The sequence below is a fragment of the Salmo salar genome, chromosome ssa02 (assembly GCF_905237065.1).
Source record: "Salmo salar chromosome ssa02, Ssal_v3.1, whole genome shotgun sequence".
NCBI lineage: Eukaryota > Metazoa > Chordata > Actinopteri > Salmoniformes > Salmonidae > Salmo > Salmo salar.
In genome coordinates this window covers 95,088,473-95,097,372 of record NC_059443.1, presented here as the reverse complement: position 1 = coordinate 95,097,372, position 8,900 = coordinate 95,088,473, and the positions used below count along the sequence as shown (strand labels likewise).

General features: G+C 42.5%; 1 long non-coding RNA gene across 1 annotated transcript; it reads left to right on the top strand.

Annotated features, from left to right (window-relative positions):
• The first annotated feature begins 2,980 nt into the window (after positions 1–2,980).
• Positions 2,981–7,073, top strand: LOC123739651 (uncharacterized). The gene is made up of 3 exons (XR_006767829.1): positions 2,981–3,249; positions 3,586–3,670; positions 6,995–7,073. It is a non-coding gene; the product is annotated as an uncharacterized lncRNA (long non-coding RNA).
• Positions 7,074–8,900: the final 1,827 nt, after the last annotated feature.

Here is an 8,900-nt window from a genome sequence, read left to right as displayed (position 1 = left end):
ACCATGTTTCATTGAAATGTACAGCTGTGTGTCATCCGCATAGCAGTGAAATTTAACATTATGTTTTCGAATGACATCCCCAAGAGGTAAAATATATAGTGAAAACAATAGTGGTCCTAAAACGGAACCTTGAGGAACACCGAAATGTACAATTGATTTGTCAGAGGACAAACCATTCACAGAGACAAACTGATATCTTTCCGACAGATAAGATCTAAACCAGGCCAGAACTTGTCCATGTAGACCAATTTGGGTTTCCAATCTCTCCAAAAGAATGTGGTGATCGATGGTATCAAAAGCGACACTAAGATCTAGGAGCACGAGAACAGATGCAGAGCCTCGGTCTGACGTCATTAAAAGGTCATTTACCACCTTCACAAGTGCAGTCTCAGTGCTATGATGGGGTCTAAAACCAGACTGAAGCGTTTCGTATACATTGTTTGTCTTCAGGAAGGCAGTGAGTTGCTGTGCAACAGCTTTTTCTAAAATTTTTGAGAGGAATGGAAGATTCGATATAGGCCGATAGTTTTTTTATAATTTCTGGGTCAAGATTCGGCTTTTTCAAGAGAGGCTTTATTACTGCGACTTTTAGTGAGCTTGGTACACATCCGGTGGATAGAGCCGTTTATTATGTTCAACATAGGAGGGCCAAGTACAGGAAGCAGCTCTTTCAGTAGTTTAGTTGGAATAGGATCCAGTATGCAGCTTGAGGGTTTGGAGGCCATGATTATTTTCATCATTGTGTCAAGAGATATAGTACTAAAACACTTTAGTATCTCCCTTGATCCTAGGTCCTGGCAGAGTTGTGCAGACTCAGGACAATGGAGCTTTGGAGGAATACCCAGATTTAAAGAGGAGTCCGTAATTTGCCTTCTAATGATCATGATCTTTTCCTCAAAGAAGTTCATACATTTATTACTGCTGAAGTGAAGGCCATCCTCCATTTGCGAATGCTGCTTTTTAGTTAGCTTTGTGACAGTATCAAAAAGAAATTTCGGATTGTTCTTATTTTCCTCAATTAAGTTGGAAAAATAGGATGATCGAGCAGCAGTGAGGGCTCTTCGATACTGCACGGTACTGTCTTTCCAAGCTAGTCGGAAGACTTCCCGTTTGGTGTGGTGCCATTTCCGTTCCAATTTTCTGGAAGCTTGCTTCAGAACTCGTGTATTTTCTGTATACCAGGGAGCTAGTTTCTTATGACAGATGTTTTAAATTTTTAGGGGTGCAACTGCATCTAGGGTATTGCGCAAGGTTAAATTGAGTTCCTCGGTTAGGTGGTTAACTGATTTTTGTCCTCTGACGTCCTTGGGTAGGCAGAGGGAGTCTGGAAGGGCATCAAGGAATCTTTGGGTTGTCTGGGAATTTATAGCACGACTTTTAATGCTCCTTGGTTGGGGTCTGAGCAGATTATTTGTTGCAATTGTAAACGCAATAAAATGGTTTACAATTGCCGGCTGCCTGTATTTCTTGTGGACCGATGGAGCTCCCCGGTTGTTTCTTCCACCTGTTAAATCCCGTGGAGGCTTCTCCGTCTCTCGTTGACGGATGCTGGATACCTCTGTCAGGGTCTCCTCTGTTTACTAGATGGACAGTAACTTTAGTATTTAACCCCTCTATGTCCAAGGACCGAACTTTTGAATATTATTTTTGTGGTGCCTCAAGTAGGCTGGACACATTCCATTTTTAACAATGTTTTTTTTTCTGATAAAAACGACTTAATTGCATCCGCCATGGAGCCCAGTTTCATAACACTAACTTATGTCTCTAGTTGTGAAGTAATCGCGAAACAACATGCCATATTTTAGGTCATTTTTCACCCTGCCATCTCCTATTAGTTCTATTGAGCATCGTGGCACCAACTCACCTTCTGAACGTTCTATTCCCAGCCCATTGTTCTGCATCACAATGGCAGCATCGCTATTGGTATCAATGAGTCCTGCCTGCATTCACATTGTAGATTTACCTCAGGTAACTTATTATTAACAGGGTTACGGCTACTTTGTGAGAATGCTCACTGTTCTCCTCAGTACATGTTTTTATGACCTACAGTGCTAGGGATGGCTGGCACATAGCCATCAAACATTAAACATTTTCTGGTCATGGTTAACCATATTTGTTTTCAGAAAAAGGTATACAACCTAAACAAAACCCATGCCCCTGTCCTCTTTTTCAAGATGTGGCCGATTTAAACAGCCAAGAATACCTTTTTTTATTAAGAAATAACACATTTTTTGACAACTTGTTGTTTCTAAATGGCTGCTGGGTGATTTGATATCCATCGAAATCTTTGTTCGTAGACAGCGAATTGAGTGAATGCTGAAAAAAAAAAGAAAAACTGTTCACAATTAATAAAATGTTCTAGTTCATTTTACCACTTACAACCATAAAATAACAATTTATTGCATAACAAACAATGAAACTGACATAAATCAAAAACATCATACATTTAGTTAATTATATAAAAAAATAGATATTTAGATGGGTGACATTATCTGCCAAAGTAACAGCCCTGTAGACAAATAAGAGCTCTCCAGTAGGTACCAATTATTCAAAGGCCATTTTCTCAAAAGTGAGGTTACAAGTTCATCAACGTTTATTAAAGCAGAATTACTTGCCCATTGATCCTCAACTGTAGTGTATGCTATACGATTTCTAGCCCTGAGTCTCTGCATATATCCAAAGTGAAAACACCATTTAGAATTTTGCTACATAAGACCGAATCGAGCCGGTCGATCACATTTGACTGTATAAAACCTAGCAGTACTACTGATTTCTCTGAGAGTGAGGCAGATATATATTATTACTGTATAAAACATAGCAGTACTACTGATTTCTCTGAGAGTAAGGCAGATATATAGCATTTAGCAAGAAAACATGATTATTTGTCTCTCTGATGTGAAACCATCAAGTGATAGATTTTAAACAAATACATGTCTGTTATTGAACAACCCCATGCCATGATTAGATAGTGAAAAAACACACCAATCTCTTTCAAAATGTCTTTAAGAAATAAAAGCTTATTAACAAACATTTCTGAAAAGTGATATATAGCGTTTTGGAATGAAACTCTTGTTTCCCCATCTGAGCTCAGAGTAGATGAGAGATGTAATGTTTGTCTCTGTTGTGTTAAAGTCTAATCAAGCGGAAGAGACCAGCCTCCCCTGTACCCAGCTGTGTGTCCATGAAGAGTGACTGCTCTATGGAACCCCCTATATTCTTTAGAGAGGGAGACTTTTCTACTGAACAAAGGTGAGAAGAACTCATGGGTCATGGTCAGTGAGTTAAACAACACTGTCTCTAGTCATTTCTCCTCTCCCATTTTCCCATTTCTTTTTGTTGTTTTCATAATCCATAGGCTAATCCTTTTTCCCATTTTCATAGTCCTAAAACAATGTTAAAGAAACACAACATTTCCTCCCTGTGTGTGTGTGTGTGTGTGTGTGTGTGTGTGTGTGTGTGTGTGTGTGTGTGTGTGTGTGTGTGTGTGTGTGTGTGTGTGTGTGTGTGTGTGTGTGTGTGTGTCTGTGTCTGTGTGTGTGTGTGTGTGTGTGTGTGTGTGTGTGTGTGTGTGTGTTTTGTCCACAGAAACCAACAGGAGAGATCCGAGTCAGATATTGTCAGTGGTCAGTCTCCCCCGAGTCATCAAGCAGACCTGGCCTCCATATTCAGTGTATGTGGTCGTTACGTACATTTGTTTTTGTTTACCTCAAGTTGATCTGTCAATCATTCATTAATGTGTTAATGAGAAATCAAATCAAATGTATTTATATAGCCCTTCTTACATCAGCTGATATCTCAAAGTGCTGTACAGAAACCCAATCTAAAACCCCAAACAGCAAGCAATGCATGTGAAAGAAGCACGGTGGCTAGGAAAAACTCCCTAGGAAAAACTCCCTAGAAAGGCCAAAACCTAGGAAGAAACCTAGAGAGGAACCAGGCTATGAGGGGTGGCAAGTCCTCTTCTGGCTGTGCCAGGTGGAGAGTATAACAGAACATGGCCAAGATGTTCAAATGTTCATAAATGACCAGCATGGTCAAATAATAATAATCATAGTAGTTGTCGAGGGTGCAACAAGTCAGCAACTCAAGAGTAAGTGTCAGTTGGCTTTTTCATAGCCGATCTTTGAGAGTATCTCTACCGCTCCTGCTGTCTCTAGAGAGTTGAAAACAGCAGATCTGGGACAGGTAGCATGTCCGGTGAACAGGTCAGGGTTCCATAGCCACAGGCAGAACAGTTGAAACTGGAGCAGCAGCACGGCCAGGTGGACTGGGGACAGCAAGGAGTCATCATGCCAGGTAGTCCTGAGGCATGGTCCTAGGGCTCAGGTCCTCCGAGAGAAAGAAAGAAAGAGAGAAAGAGAGAATTAGAGAGAGCATATTTAAATTCACACAGGACACCGGATAAGACAAGAGAATACTCCAGATGTAACAGACTGACCCTAGCCCCCCGACACATAAACTACTGCAGCATAAATACTGGAGGCTGAGACAGGAGGGATCAGAAGACACTGTGGCCCCATCCGATGATACCCCTGGATAGGGCAAAACAGGCAGGATATAACCCCACCCACTTTGCCAAAGCACAGCCCCCACACCACTAGAGGGATATCTCCAACCACCAACTTACCATCCTGAGACAAGGCCGAGTATAGCCCACAAAGATCTCCGCCACGGCACAACCCAAGACAACCCAGACAGGAAGACCACGTCAGTGACTCAACCCAATCAAGTGACGCACCCCTCCTAGGGACGGCATGGAAGAACACCAGTAAGCCAGTGACTCAGCCCCTGTAATAGGGTTAGAGGCAGAGAATCCCAGTGGAGAGAGGGGAACTGGCCAGGCAGAGACAGCAAGGACGGTTCGTTGCTCCAGAGCCTTTCCGTTCACCTTCACACTCCTGGGCCAGACTACACTTAATCATAGGACCTACTGAAAAGATGAGTCTTCAGTAAAGACTTAAAGGTTGAGACTGAGTCTGCGTCTCTCACATGGGTAGGCAGACCATTCCATAAAAATTGAGCTCTATAGGAGAAAGCCCTGCCTCCAGCTGTTTGCTTAGAAATTCTAGGGACAATTAGGAGGCCTGCGTTTTGTGACCATAGCGTACGTGTAGGTATGCACGTCAGGACAAAATCGGAAAGATAGGTAGGAGCAAGCCCATTTAATGCTTTGTAGGTTAGCAGTAAAACCTTGAAATCAGCCCTTGCCTTAACAGGAAGCCAGTGTAGGGAGGCTAGCACTGGAGTAATATGATCACATCTTTTGGTTCTAGTCAGGATTCTAGCAGCCGTATTTAGCACTAACTGAAGTTTATTTAGTGCTTTATCTGGGTAGCCGGAAAGTAGAGCATTGCAGTAGTCCAACCTAGAAGTAACAAAAGCATGGATACATTTTTCAGCATCATTTTTGGACAGAAAGTTTCTGATTTTTGTAATGTTACGGAGATGGAAAAAGCTGTCCTTGAAACAGTCTTGATATGTTCTTCAAAAGAGAGATCAGGGTCCAGAGTAACGCCGAGGTCCTTCACAGTTTTATTTGAGACGACTGTACAACCATCCAGATTTTAGGCTTTATTACTGCCACTTTTAGTGAGTTTGGTACACATCTGGTGGATAGAGAGCCGTTTATTATGTTCAACATAGGAGGGCCAAGCACAGGAAGCAGCTCTTTCAGTAGTTTAGTTGGAATAGGGTCCAGTATGCAGCTTGAAGGTTTAGAGCCCATGATTATTTTCATCATTGTGTCAAGAGATATAGTACTAAAACACTTTAGTGTCTCCCTTGATCCTAGGTCCTGGCAGAGTTGTGCAGACTCAGGACAACGGAGCTTTGGAGGAATACGCAGATTTAAAGAGGAGTCCGTAATTTGCTTTCTAATGATCATGATCTTTTCCTCAAAGAAGTTCATGAATTTGTTACTGCTGAAGTGAAAGCCATCCTCTCTTGGGGAATGCTGCTTTTTAGTTAACTTTGCGACAGTATCAAAAAGACATTTCGGATTGTCCTTATTTTCCTCAATTAAGTTGGAAAAATAGGATGATGGAGCAGCAGTGAGGGCTCTTCGATACTGCACGGTACTGTCTTTCCAAGCTAGTCGGAAGATTTCCAGTTTGGTGTGGCGCCATTTCCTTTCCAATTTTCTGGAAGCTTGCTTCAGAGCTCGGGTATTTTCTGTATACCAGGGAGCTAGTTTCTTATGACAAATGGTTTTAGTTTTTAGGGGTGTCACTGCATCTAGGGTATTGCGCAAGGTTCAATTGAGTTCCTCGGTTAGCTGGTTAACTGATTTTTGTCCTCTGACGTCCTTGGGTAGGCAGAGGGAGTCTGGAAGGGCATCTAGGAATCTTTGGGTTGTCTGAGAATTTATAGCATGACTTTTAATGCTCCTTGGTTGGGGTCTGAGCAGATCCTATATCATAATGAATCAGATTACATGGAGAGGAGGGGGGACCTGATCCTAGATCATAATGAATCAGATTACATGGAGAGGGGGAACCTGATCCTATATCATAATGAATCAGATTACATGGAGAGGGGGGACCTGATCCTATATCATAATGAATCAGATTACATGGAGAGGGGGGACCTGATCCTAGATCATAATGAATCAGATTACATGGAGAGGAGGGACCTGATCCTAGATCATAATGAATCAGATTACATGGAGAGCCGGATATATATATTATACCCTACTATTTTTTAATATTTAATATGCCATAAACGATTGTTTTTTGAACAGTTTCGTTAATTCATTCTAATTAATTTAATCATTATGACACACCCCTCACTATTGTCATTGGTTGCACTAATTGCACTGCCCGTCTACATAAGCTGGTTCAAGTATTGATGACATCACCCTGAAGAAGGCACAGTGATGCTGAAACGTTGGTAAATACCCAATAAATTACTGGGAGTTTATATATGGAGTGTGGGATTCTCTTAATTTTGATAGTTTATAACTCGTATGTAGTTGCCATCTTTTTGTGTTTTTCAGGCAGCCTGGGAAAGAACTGAAAAAACTCACTAAAGAGTCAAGACAGAGACACCAGAAAGACCCAAGAAGACTTGGACGCAGCATCAGAGGACAGAGAGGGATGTTCAGAACTCACTCAGTCTGGTCAGTTGGTGAGGGTAGACTTGGAGGCTGCTTACCTGACATGGAGGAAGTCCCCCCTCCTCTCCCCTACCTTCCCTATACCCCCTCCTCTCCCCTACCTTCCCTATACCCCCCTCCTCTCCCCTACCTTCCCTATACCCCCCTCCTCTCCCCTGCCTTCCCTATACCCCCTCCTCTCCCCTACCTTCCCTATACCCCCCTCCTCTCCCCTACCTTCCCTATACCCCCTCCTCTCGCCTACCTTCCCTATACCCCCTCCTCTCCCCTACACCCCCCTCCTCTCCCCTACCTTCCCTATACCCCCTCTCTCCCCTACCTTCCCTATACCCCCCTCCTCTCCCCTACCTTGTTTGTGATTAGGTTAGAAGAGAATGACTCCTCAACCCAAGAGGTCCTGGAGCAGCTGTGATCAGGATAGAAGAGAATGACTCCTCAACCCGAGGCCCTGGAGCAGCTGTGATCAGGTTAGAAGAGAATGACTCCACAACCCAAGAGGCCCTGGAGCAGCTGTGATCAGGTTAGAAGAGAATGACTCCTCAACCCAAGAGGCCCTGGAGCAGCTGTGAGAGAGCATCAGTGTTGAAGCATTTGGGGAAATTTAAAGAAGGTTTCCTGGTAAAGAGGATTGACTGTTACGTAAAGGGTCAGAGCCACTGAGTGGACAAAATATTAAGGATACCTTCCTAATTAATATTTAGTTACGCCTGGTCAGTTTGTCATGGAAAGAAAGGTGTCCTTAATGTTTTGTGTTAATTACATAATAATTATACATTTATGGATTGTTTTATGTAGCCTATTGTTTTCTATTTATTCAACCTGCCATCTACCCACCTGGGGATTGAGGGTTATGAGAGAACCCCCACATCACTAGCTTCTCTTTATTCAACCTGCCATCTACCCACCTGGGGACTGAGGGTTATGAGAGAACCCCCACATCACTAGCTTCTCTTTATTCAACCTGCCATCTACCCACCTGGGGACTGAGGGTTATGAGAGAACCCCCACATCACTAGCTTGCATGTTTTGCAGTCTTGTAAAGATAAGGAGGGGACGACTGGGAGGCAGGTTGGCATTTATTGTTATGAATCTTGTCCTGGAGGCAGGTTGGCATTTATTGTCATGAATCTTGCCCTGGAGGCAGGTTGGCATTTATTGTCATGAATCTTGCCCTGGAGGCAGGTTGGCATTTATTGTCATGAATCTTGCCCTGGAGGCAGGTTGGCATTTATTGTCATGAATCTTGCCCTGTAGGCAGGTTGGCATTTATTGTCATGAATCTTGCCCTGGAGGCAGTTCAGCAAAGTATTCCCTAGCTGGCACAGGCACAAAGTAATATAATCAGATTTTAATCCTAACCTCAACCCTAACCACACTGCTAATCCTTCCCTTAAATTAAGACCATAAAACAACATTTTCCACAGCCAATTCTGACTTTGCTGCTGACATATCTAGAGGAAATCGCACAGTTCTGCCTCCAGGTCAAGATTCATGACAAACGTCAACATGAGACAGGGAGAAGCAATGTAAAAATCAATAACAAAATTGTTTTCCACTATTAACATGCTTTTTCTTGTTTCAAGTATGTTTTATTATGAAAAGTACAATATAACCATGTATACTTGTACAACTATGGAGCGTATGTCCACATATAATTGTACAATTTGTTTTTCCAACATAAAAGACAAGAAATGATCACATTGGTATTTTAACGGTGTTATTGTAAGAGTTTAAATGTTTAAACAGAGGATACATCTAAAACAGGATAAAACAAGTGCAGTATGTT